The 16,163-nt window shown below is 37.4% G+C and overlaps 1 pseudogene; it reads left to right on the forward strand.

Moving 5' to 3' along the window:
- Window positions 1-15,425, forward strand: part of LOC103677662 — a 104,744-nt pseudogene extending 89,319 nt beyond the window's left edge.
- Window positions 15,426-16,163: the final 738 nt, after the last annotated feature.

Raw genomic sequence — 16,163 nt, forward strand, 5'->3', positions numbered from 1 at the left:
TGAAAATAGTGCCTGTTCCCACCAACCATTCTGCAAACCTTGAATCACTGAGCCTCACAAAAGCGTTCAGAAGAGTTTTGCCTCAGAAGTGGAGAATAATTGGCTATAGACTCAACACTGCTATTGTAATGCCTACCAAATTTTAAAAACAAGCCAGAAAGGATCAAACTGTTTGAGAATGATTTAATGACATCTTGGTACAAAGCTTAATATATTTAAAAGAATTCAAAAATATCCATCACCCAACAAGGTAAAATTTTCAGTCCTCTGTCATTCAAACAAAAACATATTTAAAAAATCATTTCAGGGTTAGAAATCCCATTTCTTAAATGTCTACATTTTATTTTCTTGTCTACAGTGAAAAACTGCATTTACATCCCTTAAATGTTGAATTTTTTTTTTTCTCCTTGCCCTTTCTAACATTCAATCATACTCAAACTGGTGCATTACACTATCATGGTTAAAACATGCTCTAAAAATACAGTTAGCAAGATCCAGTACAGAACAGATATGCCATTTGGTGGGGTGCTCTATCTATTTGTGGCTAATGTGCCTTCCCTAAGTGTACTACCTCCTATTTCTCTGTAACCAATACAAATCTATATAAAATATTAATTCCCACAGGTTGAATTTTAGGAAAATAGAACCATAAAACCTATTACATTCCCAGGGCATGTTGACTAGGATTAAAAAAAAAAAAGCCCTGATGTAGAAACAGTGACAGAAAATAACAACAAAGAACTTTTCTTATTTTAATGTCACGGCAAATGAAGCATTTATTTTTACCACCTGTCAAATGAGAACTCGTTTTTTTTAGAGAAATACCAGACATTGTAAAACGAGACACTAAAGAAAAAAAAATGTCCACATCAATAAAGATATTTATATAGCCCTAGAAATTTAGAGCCTTGGTGCATGAAAACAGTATTTACAAATATGTGAGGTACATAACAGTTTGGGGTGAGGCTTGAACTAACCTATGTGTCACAAAACATTAATTACCAGTCAGTCATACTGGTGTTATATTAGTTGTGTTACTGTTAAACAAAACAAAAATATTAGAAAATAGCTTATATAGTTTGCCATCTGTTTAGACTTTTTTGACCCTACTTCATATAATTTGCACATGACAGTAAAAGTATGTGGCTGCTTATCTTTCAATTGCTGTATATATATTATCCATCTTGCCTTGCCTTGCTGGTTGGGCCTGGAGAATAAGCCACATGGGCCACGTCATCTGGGCTCCATTGCCTTCTGGCTTCCTGTTTTATTTAGACTATGGAAGTTATTGACAGGAGTTCAGAGGATGGGAAGGGCAGCCATTTCTTCCCTATTCTCTCTGTTTCTGCACAAACTCTCAGGTAGTAGTTATTTCCCCACCAGGAGTATAGCTCTTCACGTCTACTTCTTAGTACGTTCTTATGACACTGTTTTCTTCTCTTCGCACTATAGACTTGGAGTTAGAATAGCATGCCATGGTTGCTTTTCTCTGGATATTTCATGATGTCTTTAATCTTCTCCTAACCCTACCTGCAAATCAGTAAATGATCCCTTCTGTTGGTCCATCCGGGGGAATTCTGCTTTCTGCAGAAACAATGACTGATAAAGTGTATTACTAAAAAGTTTGTTTTGGTGAAAGGACTGAATTTTTTCACAAGTATCAAGGTTTCTTGTATGAAGTAGCAAATATCTTTAATGTTAGCATAAAATAATATCTGAAATTTATTGAATTCTTAAAAAAAAGTAATATTATGAGCAGCATTTATTTTTTTTCAATTCTCACAACACTGTTATGAACCATTGCAAACTAAACCATCTAAGTCAATCTAGTGCTGACTCACAGTTGTCAAGTTTTGGTAAATATCAGTCCCTTGTAGTGATCGGGTATCTGGAGATAATTTCCCAACTTCACTAACATGCAGTTTGTGATAATAAAAGCAAATCTTAGACCAAATTCTGCCAACAATGCATTACACCTGTATTTTAGTAGATTTAATGAAAGGCCATTACTTTTTTTTTATTAGTTTCAGATGTAGAGTTCAGTGATTCATCAGTTGCATATAACACCAGTGCTCATTACACCACGTGCCCTCCGTAATGCCCATCACCCAGTTACCCCATCCCCCCACCTACCTCCCTTCAAGCAACCTTCTGTTTCCTATAGTTAAGAGTCTCTTATGGTTTGTCTCCCTCTCTGCTTTCATCTTCTTTTGTTTTTCCCTCCCTTCCCCTGTGATCCTCTGTTTTGTTTCTTCAATTCCACGTATGAGTGAAACCATATGATAATTGTCTTTCTCTGATTGACTTATTTCGCTTAGCATAATACCCTTCAGTTCCATCCATGTCATTGCAAAAATGACATGGTTAAGATTTCTTTTTTTTTTTTGATGACTGATATTCCATTGTGTGTGTGTGTGTGTGTGTGTGTGTGTGTGTGTGTATACCACAACTTCTTTATCCATTCATCTGTTGATGGACATCTGGGCTCTTTCCATAGTTTGGCTATTGTGGACATCACTACTACAAATAGAAAGGCCAACATTTTATCCAGAAGCATAAATCAGAGTGAGAGACAGTGTCCTCTGTGCACTAGGGGAAAAACCAGCACTAACAGGATTTAGAGTCTGAGCCCCACTCAGAGGTACTAGAATGTTCTGTTTTCCAGTTTCTTATAGCTCATTCATATAATAAGAGTGAGTCCTACAAAACTGAGACCCATAAAAACAAGAACCGTGAATCCCAGCCACTTTTCTTGAACCATTTATTTCACCAGTGAAAACTTTCTAATATTTCAGGTTAATTGGCACACTCTGTGGTACAGATCAGTGATGGTATTTGATGTGCCCAGGAAACAAATCTGTTATGTTGATCCTACTAATGTATTTCAAATGTTAATTAACCACCCCGAGGTACAGATTAAAGGTAACACAATAATATACTACAATACTTAGACGTATGTTGGATCAGTTTATTTTTTCTATCAGAAAAAAAAAACATGAAAAGTGAACTCCTAAATAGAAACAAAGCTTTTCCTATAATTAATCACTTGCAGACTATGCCCCAAGAATCACTATAGCAGATGTGGTAATAGGTTATATACAGGTCTCATAAAGCCTGTGTCTACTCTATTTCACCCTGTACTCATTAATTAACCAACCCCTCTCTCTCCCCCTCCCCTCTCTCTCCCCTTCCCCCTCTCCTCTTCCCATCCCTACCCCCTTTGCTCCCTCCCTTACCCCTCCTCTCTCCCTCCCTTCCTCTCTAACTCTCTCCTTCTTTCCCTCCCTCCCTCATCCTGGCTCTTGTTTTTGGTCTTACCTCTGCACATACATACACACTGCCATTTCACTAAACCACTGGTTAGTTGTATATTATTTGATATTTTGCCCCTAAAGACTTAAAGTATCTCTTAATAACAAGGACATTGTCCTACATGGTCAAAATACAATTACCAAACTCAAATTTTAATGCTAATACTACTAAAGCAAAAATTACACCAGTCAAAAGTAAAGAGGGTAAGAAAAAATTATTCAAGGTTGTTGCAATAGTAGAGAGAGACCAGAACACAATCAGAATTCAACTCCACTGAAAGAAAAAAAACTGGAGTTTTTAAGAGCTGAGGGAGGCCTTCTCTGTTTGCTAATTGGCCTTACCAAAAGGAAAAGTAAACTCTCTTATCTTCATGACAGGACATAGTTTTATAGCTTGAAGCAAGACACCCACCAAAGTTAGGCGCCTGCCTACTCCCCCACAGAGACTGGGAGATAGGAGCTCTACCTTCCTTGATGATTACATTTCAAAGGGATGGCTCCAAGGTCCTTGAGAAAGACAGTCCTGGTTTGTAAAACTGACAAGAGGTTTTAAAAAGATTTACATCTCAAAGAAACAGAAAAAGAATTTGCAATTACAAGTTTTCTAAAGTAAATCCTCTAAAGAAAGGGAAGGGAGGGATCTCTTTGGTTAGAGCATCTGGATTCTCTAAGGGCCTGGAATATGAGGTAGGTCAGCGGCCTAGAGGCAGGAAGAAGCCTCTGTATAAACTTCAAACTGAGGGAAATGTAAATATCATCTTGGTTAATACAATATTCATCATTAAATAGTAATTATTTTCTAATAGGAAATCAGTATTAAAATTTCCTCAGTTGTCCTCAGAATCTCAAAGTGTCCTCTTTAACTATTTTTAAAAATGTGGGATACAAGAAACAAACATGAATTGTGATAAGTTTTCATGGGTCTTTAGTCTTCTTTAAATCTAGAAAAATTCTTCGGCTGTTATTTTTATGTGACATTGACATTTGTGAAGCGTTGTTTTACAGAAGCCCATCTATACTGAGTTGTTGTTATAAGTTAGCACATACACAGTGTACCAAGTAGGTGTTATCCTTATGCTTTTTATAAACGAAGAACCTAAAAGGGAGGTGAATTCTATTGACCCACATCATGTAGTTTCTAAGTAACTAGCAGAGCCAGGATCTAATGCAATTAATAAGATTTATCACTCCTAATCATTGTAATAATGCATTGTAACATTTTATAAGATATTCCAAATATGAATTTTTCTTGTTCTCATCAGGAAATGTGTGGTCATAGTTTATGTTACTCATACATTACAAACATATATACATGCATATATACATATGCACATATATGCCTTTCCCTGCTAGGCTTTGTTCTCAGGTCTTGGTATACAGAGACACATACAATCACTGCCCTAAAGAAATATTGACATTGAAATATTTAACAATTGGCAATCTGAATCCAAGGCAATAGACATATAATTAGGCTAAACATAATATTCTATTGGGGCAGCTTAATCCAGAATTGAAAATCTGGAAAGATTTCTTAAAGGAGAAGCAAAATGTCATGCATTACTTTTTTCCTGATAGTTAAGCTTGCAAATACCTAACAATAAATTTGCTTACTTTTAATCAATCATTAAATAAACTAAGACCATTTTGTAGTTATATTAACAATACATTTCATCTTTCACAGTTTTTAAATCTTCACACAAGTATGAAGAATCCGTGGAAAGTTCAAGCATAAGGTCTTCCTCTTCATCATAAATGGTAAGTTAGCGTGAACTATTGACTGCTTTCCTCAATAGCGTCCTAAGTCAACTACAGAAGTGAGATAGAAGCATGGATCTGAATATTAAATATAAGCACTGAGAAATTGCAAAGTAGATCAAGGACTGTCCAGAACCTGTGTGGAATGGTGGCAGCTGGTGACAGAGCACCCCCAGACCAGCAGTGAAGACATAGTTTGGAGAAGAAACTTTAGGTTCTGTTCTTACATCTTTCCCCTAAACTCAAAACACCCATTTTTGTGTTGGCATGAAAATATCAGGGTGGAATAAAAGACTCCTGTGGAAAGAACTAACTTTTACTTGAGAGCTGATGAATTACAGTGTAATATTTCTAGTTTTTATTTTTATTTTTCTAAGTGCTTTTTGCTTTATGGTTCATACTGTTCAGAGACATGGCTGAGTATAGTCTGGAGTGCCTGGTGCTCTTAGCCTTGGGGTTCATTGCCACTCAACTTTTTTTTTTAAGTTTTTATTTTTAAGTAATCTCTACACCCAGCATGGGGCTTGAACTTACAACCCTGAGATCAAGAGCGGTGTGCTCTACTGACTGAGCCAGCCAGACACCCCCTTTGCCACTCATCTTTGACAAAGAAAACTGATAAAACCAGAAAACAAATAAGACCGTTAAAAAAGGCTGACAGAAGATCAAATTACAGAAACCAATTATGTTTGTCAAACCAGTAATAGCCAACTAGAAAATATAAATAACACATGAACAACAAAAACTAAGATACGTAGGAATTAACTTAAAAAGGATCTTATGAAAGAAATAAGATCTAAAAAGAGAAATAAGTGAGAAATAACTATATTAAGAGTTACACAGAAAGTAATGGAGAAGACTTGAAAATATTTCCTGTTTTATTGGTTTGGATGACTTAACATAAATTTATTAATTTTTCTAACATAAATTTATAAATTCAGTGCAATCTCAATCCAAATTCCAGCTGGAAATAAAGAACTCCATAACATTATTTTAATATTTATATGATAAACAGTCACAAACATACAAGTTAAACTCTTTTGAAATATCATTTCTTAAATAAGAACCTGAGGGTACAAACCATGAAGAATACAATTTATAGATGATTAAATGAAAATTAAGGCTTTCTATTCAATGATTGCAAGATAGAGTTAATTGACAAATGACAGAGAAGATACTTGCAATATCTAAAACCAACAAGGGCTAATATCTAGATTATATTAAAACTCCTAAAACCAACACAGAAAAGGAGGAGCCAAGAGAGAATAAGTAAAAAACAAAAACAAAACAAAACAAAAAACTAATTCATAAAATAATAAAGGCAAAATGTAAAACAAAAATATATGCTTAAACCCATTCACTAATTAATGCTATTTTAAAACAATGTTGCTCTATACTTTGCATTTCTCAGATTGGCAAAATTATTAAGTTGGATAATGCCAGTATTGTCAGGGTATGGAATATGGAAGCTTCATGCACTGCTGGCAGTGAAAAAGGCTAATGCAATCATTCTGGAAAGCCATCTGGCAGTATTTGGTCAAATTAAGCATGTGAACACTATGATCCAGGAATCTTATTTTTTGGAACATACCCAGAGAAATTCTTACGCATGTTAATAAGAGTGTATATACTATTATAGATTGTGGTAGTGAGGCATGAGAGAAAATCTAGTTGGCCATTCCAAGGGCAATTGATAAGGACAATTTAATGAAGCATGTGGTTGGACACTGTTGATATTCACAAGCAATGTGGGTAGATACTTTAAAATTCATTTCAATATAAAAACAAAAATTATGAGATCTACTACACAGTGCAACTAAAAATACACATAAACAGTGTTTAAAGAACTAATAAAGGGATCCTTATTATATTACAATTAACTAGTTGCAATGGGTACCGTGGAAATCTAGCAAATTGAGCCTGAGATAGCCAAACTTCTCTATTCCTTCTCCAACAAAAACATAACTCACTCTCTCCGTAGCATTGGAAATGTTAAGGACGGAGGCAAAACTCTATCAACAATGTGATAATAGGAGGGACTCCTGGGGCGCTAGGTGGCTGTCAGTTAAGCAGCTTGATTTCTGCTTGGATCAAGATCTCAAGAGTGGTGAGATCAAGTCCTGCATAGGACTCCACACCCACTTAAGATTCTCTCCTTCCTCTCCCTTTGCCACTCCCACCCCACTCACACTCTCATGCTCTCTCTCTCACTCTTTCTCTCTCAAAAAAAAAAAAAAAGAAAAAGAAAAAAGACAGAAAGAAAGAAAGAAAAGAAAAGAGAATCCCTAACTTGATACTATTGATACAAATCACGTTTGCCGTTCTCTGGTACTTATGTAGCCTAGCTTTGAGTGTGGCAAAAAAATACACAGGGGTAGCCAGTATACATGTCTTAGATGATCAGTAAAAATTGGTACTATCCCCACTGCAGCAACCTCCTTCTTAGAAAGGGGGCATTAAAGTGAAAATAAAGAAAAGGAGGAAGGACTAAAAAACCAGGTGAAATTGTTTAGATGGCTATTGGAAAATGGATTAAAAATAAAAGAAAGAAAATTGGCAGCATTGCTACTAAGAACTGGTGGCATATCATCAATGGTTGAGTGGTTGAAAGCCAGCTTCAACTCTAGCCATAAGATTTGCTTCACATATTCTACCTTGGATTAATTAAAATTCCATTCTGAGAATCACAAATTAGACAAAAGAGTTGATGAGGGGCTAAATTCCCCCCCCTCCTTGTTTAATAGAAAACAGTCTGAGAACTAGTAACTGAAAGACAGGGATTTTCCAGCACAGTATCTGAGAGGACAAGGCAAGGTCTTAGACAATGGTATGTGAAAAATGTTTATGAGGAATATGCGAAATTGGAGATGACTGGATATAGGCAGTAAATGTGAAGTATCCACTGGAAATAGAGAGAAAAGGCCCAAAGACAAAATGTGGCAGTATGGATATGCTCTGGTGGAAAATTGAAGCATGTGACAGGAAAATATATTTTGTGTTATGTCACCATTACATTAAAGTATAATTGAGATTGTATTATGTGCAAAAGGAGAGGTCCAAATATACCATTTTTTTAAAGATTTTTATTTATTTATTTGACAGAGAGAAAGACAGCCAGTGAGAGAGGGAACACAAGCAGGGGGAGTGGGAGAGGAAGAAGCAGACTCCCAGCAGAGGAGCCTGATGTGGGGCTCGATCCCAGACTGCCGGGATCACGCCCTGAGCTGAAGGCAGACACTTAACAACTAAGCCACCCAGGCACCCCCCAAATGTACCATTTTTAAATTGGAGATGAGCCAAATTCACCCTTGACCTGATTAAAATTGGGCATTTGGAAACCTTTGGAATTTCTCTGGCTATCTTCTATAATAAATATTACCTGATATAGAATTCTAGAAGGACAACAAGAGATTATTCCCCCGGTTAAGAAAGAAATTGAAATGAGAGTGTTGACTTCTACTAACTTTTTAACAACTCCATCTTGTAGATACACGAGGCAGTCAGTTCATGGAGACAAACGGTAAGGCTATTGGGACCAAACGAGACAATTTCCCTGAGACATTTGTCTGGAACAGATATGGTAAAGCCTATATAACAAGAAATGCAACAAGACAAGGATTATTGATACAGTATAACGATTTGACTAGCCCCTTCTTACCCATCCCTTTTTTGTAATGTAGTCAAACATTATCTGCATTTATGTGGAGCGGACTTCAGAACGCTTTCCCATTTTTCTCCCAAAGGAACATTTAATTCACTGGCATACTGTCATAAAGTAGTACATAAGCACTTAGGCTTTAGAGTCATTAGACTCAATTGATGCATTGAGTTGAAAATGTAATGATAATTCTTCCTCAGACAGGAAGGTAGGACAGTAGTACAGTAGTGACGTCACCCATGTGACAAATAAAGACTGGTTGATTTAAGCAGACAAAATTTAAGATCCAGCAGAGTCTGTGAGATATTGGAGAATTATAATGAGCTTGGAGTGTCCTCCCAATTATGAGAAATAGATTACTATTTTTTACTGACCCCCACAACAGAATAAGAATACAGAAACTAATGGGACAGTTTGTGTTCTGGTGAATCACATCTCTTATTTAGTGATAATGCTGGACCCTATGCACAAAGTCCTGAAACTTGTATATGAATGAAATCTGCATTTGAATGGGGCCTGAAAATGAATAACTATTAAAAGATTTAAAAGGATTGTGGCTTACACATTGCTTGTAGGGCCTTGTGATCCAAACGCTCAAATAATTTTAAAAGTTTCTGATGGGGCGCCTGGGTGGCACAGCGGTTAAGCGTCTGCCTTCGGCTCAGGGCGTGATCCTGGCGATCCGGGATCAAGCCCCACATCAGGCTCTTCCGCTATGAGCCTGCTTCTTCCTCTCCCACTCCCCCTGCTTGTGTTCCCTCTCTCGCTGGCTGTCTCTATCTCTGTAGAATAAATAAATAAAATCTTTAAAAAAAAATAATAATTTTAAAAGTTTCTGAAATTAAAGAGTAAAGAATGGAACCTTGGTAGAAATTGAAAATTACACCTTAGTAAAGATTGAATTTTGGATTTGAAATACGCCTATCGTAGCCACTCAATAGGGTCATTTGGAAAGACAGTTGGTAGCTGTGACTGGGCATACAAAGAGGCTATTTTAACATAAAAGGACATCAGAAAACCCTGAGAACAGAAAAACCTATTATGTCATGTGAAGCATCAGAGAAATATTTGAATGAAGAGGCAGCACTTCAAGATCCAAGATCATCTGACAAATGTCCATGCCCTTTATGAAAAGCCTGCTTCAGTTATTTCAGGGTCAGTGATGAAGATCCCTAGATCTTCCTGCTTATATTGGTTCATGGTTTGAGCCACATTTTTCCTTGTAACAAAGGAAAAAAGGCTTGTTGATTACTTACGTTAGTCCCTGTATTGGAGATCATGCTCTTGTTTAGAAATCAGTGAAAGTAAGCCCTATACTTGGCCAAGTTCCCATGAAGGAAGGTGGGAATAAATTGTAAATTTAAACCATAGGTACAACTGAGTGCCCCAGTATTGAGCAGTATAGATATACATCCTCAGGAAAGTGCTAGACTATTTATAGATTTTTGGACTAGATACCAATGTCTTGAGATACCAACTGGCAAATGGACCTTAGATGATTGGACATTACCAGTATGGGGTACTTAGTTATGGGAATTCTTATGGAAATCTAGAGGTAGAATTAAGACCTAGTAGTTGGCACAGAAGGAGACTTTAGGTGATTAGTACCAGACACCTGTGTTGCTGAAATAGGTGACACAATGGTGGTCAAGCAATCCAAAGTAAGCTAAGCAATGAAATATTGCTATCAAATTCAGCAAACCGTTATTGTATTAAAGGATTATACTTAGTATCATCAAGAAATAAAGTGCCTGAAGATGGCTTAAGAAGAATTCCTTGAGGTCAAAGAGCTGCACACAATGACGAGTGGATTATATCCAGCCTCACTGCCCAAAGGACAATTTCATAAGGCAAACCCTAATTTGAGGTGCATTTTATACTTTCAAATTACACACAATCCCTTAATTCCCATTGACAAAAATATATATGGTAGTTTAATTAGGACTAGCTCCAAGAGGCCAAGCAGGAGCATTAGGAACCAAATTCAGAATCACACCAAAATTAAAATAAGAAAGGCCTGTCATGGTGTTGAAAACAGTTTGCTAATCTTAATATGTGCATTAACGGGAGCTCTAAGACTAGTCATGACTGGTGGTCGGTATGGAAATAAAATAAAACGGTACAATGGACTGCGTTATCACGTTGATAGGACAACACACAGGTTGATAGGATACCAACAATGCTGGGAGAGGACATGGACCCTCACCAGAAGAACTAATAACTACTTTAACCTTTATGAGATCTATATTTTAAAGTAGCCAGAAATGCTAGAGATCCAGATGGTAGATTGTTCATTTATAAACATATGAATAGTATACTGAAATTACAGCAGAACATTACTCAGGAGTGTGGTCTTTAAATTTTCTATTAACTCAGGTACTATGTATATAGGACAACTTATATTTTTCATGGTTTACTTTCATTTGTGCCAGGAATGAAGGGCCAACACTATGTCCTCCCTATGGGGCTAAGTGATAAGTGTTGCTTAATGATAACTAGAAGCCTGAGTTGGAAAGAGCTTGATTTATCATATCTGAGATCTAGTTATCTCTAGGAACAGATAGAATCCAGAATGTAATGAACATTGGCTTCTAGGCACAATTCCATGCATTAGACATGTCCTTTCTGTGGAGAAAGAATAGAAAATGGTACTGTATCATACATAGGTGTTAAGCTTTTAAAAATCTCTCTGCCATGTCTATAGTGTATAACAAAATCTGGTCAATTCTAATTGACTAAATGAAAATAGAAATTATGTAGAGTATGATCTCAAGTACTGGAAAATATTTGGGTAGACTATTTTGAAAACCTTAAATGTTACAATACCTATGGAAAATGGCCAGAAAAAAATAAGTATATTTGGTTTTAGAAGATGACGAGTGCACTTAAACTCTCCATCTGTACATGAAAAAAAGTTTCAAGTAATTGTGGATTACAGCAAAAAGAGAATATTCTCTTTTTGTAATCCAAATATCTATTAAGGGATATGGTCACAATTAAAAAGATTTATGTAAGGAATTTACACTCACCCGTTACTGGTGAATACAGGGTTAAGAGTATATTGATTCCTCTGTAATACATTGCTCTCTTTGTTAACAATCTATTTGCGTAGTGTGTAATCAGCTTACGAATCTCCAGTTATATTTAATAATTTGTTGTTTCCTAAGTATGTCATGCTTGCCCTTACCTCCAGTCGTCTCTATCACTATGGTATTTCCTACAAAGACCCTGATCTTTTTGCCTCACCACGTCTTAAGCATTCTTCAAATTAACTCTTCATGCAAGCTTTTCTTATCCCTGAATTTGGGTTATGTGTGTTTTTTATTTGCTTCTCTATAACTATAATCAATTCTAGTCCAAATTCCCATTTACCTGTTCATCTTGATTTTTAGACCAGAGTGCCGCCATGAAATGCACAGACTACAGCATCAAAATCACATGGGAGGTAATTTTAAAAAATACATCCTTGAATCTCACCCTAAACTTATTAAATGAGAAACTCGAGAGCCTGGGGATTGGCTCTGGTGATTCTCATGAGCACTAATATTTGAAAAACCTGTGCTCTACTGTATGCTCTCCTAGATAGCCTACTGACTAAGCTTTCTGACATAGAGTCCAATAAGCCTATAGAACTTCAACACTACTCCTGATACCAATTAGTTGCCTACTGAATCAGACTTGTCAAACGTAAGTATTTTATAACCCCTTTAGTAGGAATAATAGTAACAACAATAATAAAGTAGCATAGGCCAAAGTTTTTATTTGAATTATTATATCATTTGCTGTGTTTTAAGCACACAAATCTAGGTATGAAGTTACTGTGATTTAAATTTTTCTATTACTGTAAATCAAAGAAAATTTTATAATTATATACAAACAGGAATGGAAAAACAAATATTAAAATTATCGGTATTCACTGGAATAAGTCTATTTTGTTAACATTAAATTACTGAATGCAAAATCTGATAAAATGGCAGTTGGACACAGCTTCTTTTGAGTTTATCATGATTAACACTGAGACTTACGGTTCTAAGTCTCACCCAATTTTTCGAATATGAAGTACCATGAAACTTTCTTTTGAATAGAACAACACAATAGCTTTTGGTCCTTCTTGGCCCGAATACTTATTTGCCAAAGTATTTTTTATTAATTTTTTTAATATATAATTTTTTTAAAGTTTTGTTTTGTTTAAGGGCAGCTGCCGTTTTACTGCAGGTCCCATGTGGGACTGGAGGGCAGGGCTGTCACCATGAGTTCTACGAAGGAATAGGGTTGGGGAATACACCTGCTGAGAAGGGTCTGGAGTCCCACATTATCGCCTCACCATCCATAGCAGGAAGGTCACCTTGGTACTCCCAACCCCCCACCACCTCCCAGGCTGGGAAAAGCAAAGCAGAGCAGAGCAGCGGAGGGGGTCTAAAACCAAATGTGCAAGATTCAGGAACCACTCAATGTCCAACCAAACCCCTGGCTGGGCTGTTCCTTTTAAGGAAGAGTTGTAGGAAGGAGTCTGCCAGGCATGGACTGGCCCATAGCTGGAGGGAGTAAAGGAGTGTAAGTGGAAACCAAAGGAGCTCTCCGGAAAGAAAGCACAGAAACAGAGGGAGGACCATGAGAGTGTAGGAGAGTTCCCAGAAGGGGGCAGGGCTGGTGAAGGGCCGGGCCAGCCACATTTGAATGGCTCTAAGCAGGCCTGAACCACTTCCGCAGACACTGCCCACTGTTCCGGTACCTGGGGTTCGCCTCCAAGGAGTTGCTCCCAGTCTTCTCACACAGGTCAGCAGGGAGCGGCAGTAAAAGGGAAGGGGGGGGAGGGGAGGGCAGAAGGCCCTGGCAGGGAAGTGGTTTTTTCCCCCAACTCCAGTCCCAGCTGCCAGCCAGTTGGCTCTGCAAGTGTAAACTGTGCGGCATTTTGCCCACTACCACTCAAATTTTCCCAGCATAGTGGCATGCCAGATGTTGGCTCTCCCTGCCCAGTGGGGTCCACCTGCTGGCTCCAAGGTCACAGGTTCAAGGAGCACTCATAGAAGCAGACGGCCTGGATGAAGTGCTTCTGAGAGCCCCGGGGTCATCAGTCTGCAGTGAACCAAACTGAAGTTGTAGAGCAGGAACTCATCCAGGTGGGTTTCCCAGTTTGTTAGCCATGCAGCAGGCTTCCAGGGTGACCTGCCTGTCACCCTGAGTTGAGAAGATGAGCGTCTATGTAGATCAAGGCAGCTCAAGTTTTAGGGCTGAGTCCTGGTAAAAAGAAAACTATACATGAAAAGAGTCTCAGAGATAGGTAGAGAATCCCTCTCAGGTATGCAGGTGGGTACTCATCTACCCGAGTTTAAGGAAAATACGGGAGGCTGGGAAAAGAACCACTTGAAACACGTTTAGAGAAAAACAACCTCCAGAGCTCAAACAGCAATGAGTAGTTTGTGTTCCGCACAGGTCAGAAAATGTTACAAATCTTGGGCCAATGAGTACCAAGAAAGGTATTTCTTCAGTAGTGAAATAAGATTAGCCCAAGACTCAACACTTGCTCTGGCCCTAGGTAAGGTTCGAACTACTTCAAGTAAACCCAGCTGGGTTGAAATCAAACCTCAAGAATATTTTTAGGTATGTAGAAATATTCAGTGCTCAACAAGGTAAAACTGAATTTTACCTGGCATTCAATCAGAAATTACCAGACAAGCAAAGAAGGATGAAGATATGACCCAAACGAGGAGAAATTAAATCAAAGAGAACAGAAATGACACCAAAATAAGCTATAGGCTGAATATCATTATATCTATATCTATATCTATATGTATGCCAAACTGTATCTATGATGCTGTTGCATTTAATTATTTACATAAACTATTGCCACAGCAACATGGAGGTTGTTTAAATGTCTCTTTCAGTAATGAAGTTTCAGATGTTCAATCTCTACCAAAAATCAACCATTTAAAGATATGGGCACCTGCGGGATGTGGCCTGGGGAAGGATCACAGGAGAGATCCGGAGGCGAGGCTCCCGCCCCCGCCCCCGCCCCGGCGCCCAGCTCCTACTGTGTTGGCCTGGCTCAGCCAGGATCAAGGAGATCCCTATCTTCAACAACTATGTGAAGCTGCCGCTCTCCAAGTTCTGTGAGCCCTACAGTGGAGACGATAGCAAATCATCAGGGAGAGGAACCACTTGGTATGAAAGAGAGATGAAAATGTAATTGCCTTGAAAAAGGATTGTTAATTAGGAGATATAACAACAAACTGATTTATAGACACTATGCAACATTATATTTTGTCTTCTGTGTGGGTCCTTCAGAAAGTGAACTTGGCATTTTAAATCTAATACAATCACACAAGAAGCCCAAGATTCATGGATCTCTCACCATGTGTATCCTGAACTGACCTCCAAATCCACCCCTCCCTGTCTCCTGAAAATCATTCATAATGTCCCTAGAACTCAAGATACTTGTGGAAACATTACGGTGAACTGGATTTAATTTTCCTTGTAGACAAAGTTCACATTCTTGCAGAAATGGTGATGGGGGGATAATGGTATAACATGAATGAGATTGTTACACAAATTGATGCACAGAATAAACTGGAGAAGTCTGAGGTAGGAGCTCCAGCCCACGTGTATCAGTTATAAAGAACATGAATGTTCCTGAGATCCCAGGAAATAGTAACATTGGTGACATCAGTATAAAAGTGCCAAACCTGCCTTCTTTTAAATAAAAAAATTGAAAAGGCCATTTCCAGATAAAATCCAGGGGGAAAAGCCATCCAGTTTACCATGCAGTTGTTTACCCAAAATAGAAGAGAGTCTTAACTTTTGCTCTTGGGTTTAAGTCAGGGTACTATATAGAAGTTTTATAAAATCAGTATGGAAGTTCAATGTTGCTTTTCTTGTTCAGTGTTTCAAAAAGTGTTTAAGACATTTCTTTAAATTATGTACAATCCAAGATGTTGGTGTTTTGTAGGGATCACAAGAGCAGCATTCCATAATTCTTGCTGTTATTTGTCACAATTGTAATTTAAAGAATGAAGTATGTATTGTATGAAAACATTGTGACCTTTTTCTCTTAGTTTAAATAAACTCCAAGGTAACTGGACTTCTAAAGCTTTAAAAAAGAAAAAAAATATATTGTCATGTGTTTTGGAAATTTTTATAGTCTTACTTGCTATTAATTTTTAGTTTATGCATTTAATTTTTAGTTATTGTTATTTGATGGATGTGTCCTTATAACTGTACCCTTAAGAAACAATAGTGATGATTGAGATTTTACTTTTGATATTTTATCTTATTACAACCCATTTGGGAAATGGCAAGTTATTGTTTTTATTTTCCTAATCCAGTACTTTTCTTCTGCTACACGTTAATAAATGGCTCCTTTAGACTATTGATTGCTGCTATCTGCAACCTACATTTATCACAGCTGCATCACTGTTTTCTATTGCACAGTAATTTGCTCC

Source organism: Ursus maritimus, unplaced genomic scaffold (genome assembly GCF_017311325.1).
Source record: "Ursus maritimus isolate PB19 unplaced genomic scaffold, ASM1731132v1 scaffold_10, whole genome shotgun sequence".
Lineage (NCBI taxonomy): Eukaryota > Metazoa > Chordata > Mammalia > Carnivora > Ursidae > Ursus > Ursus maritimus.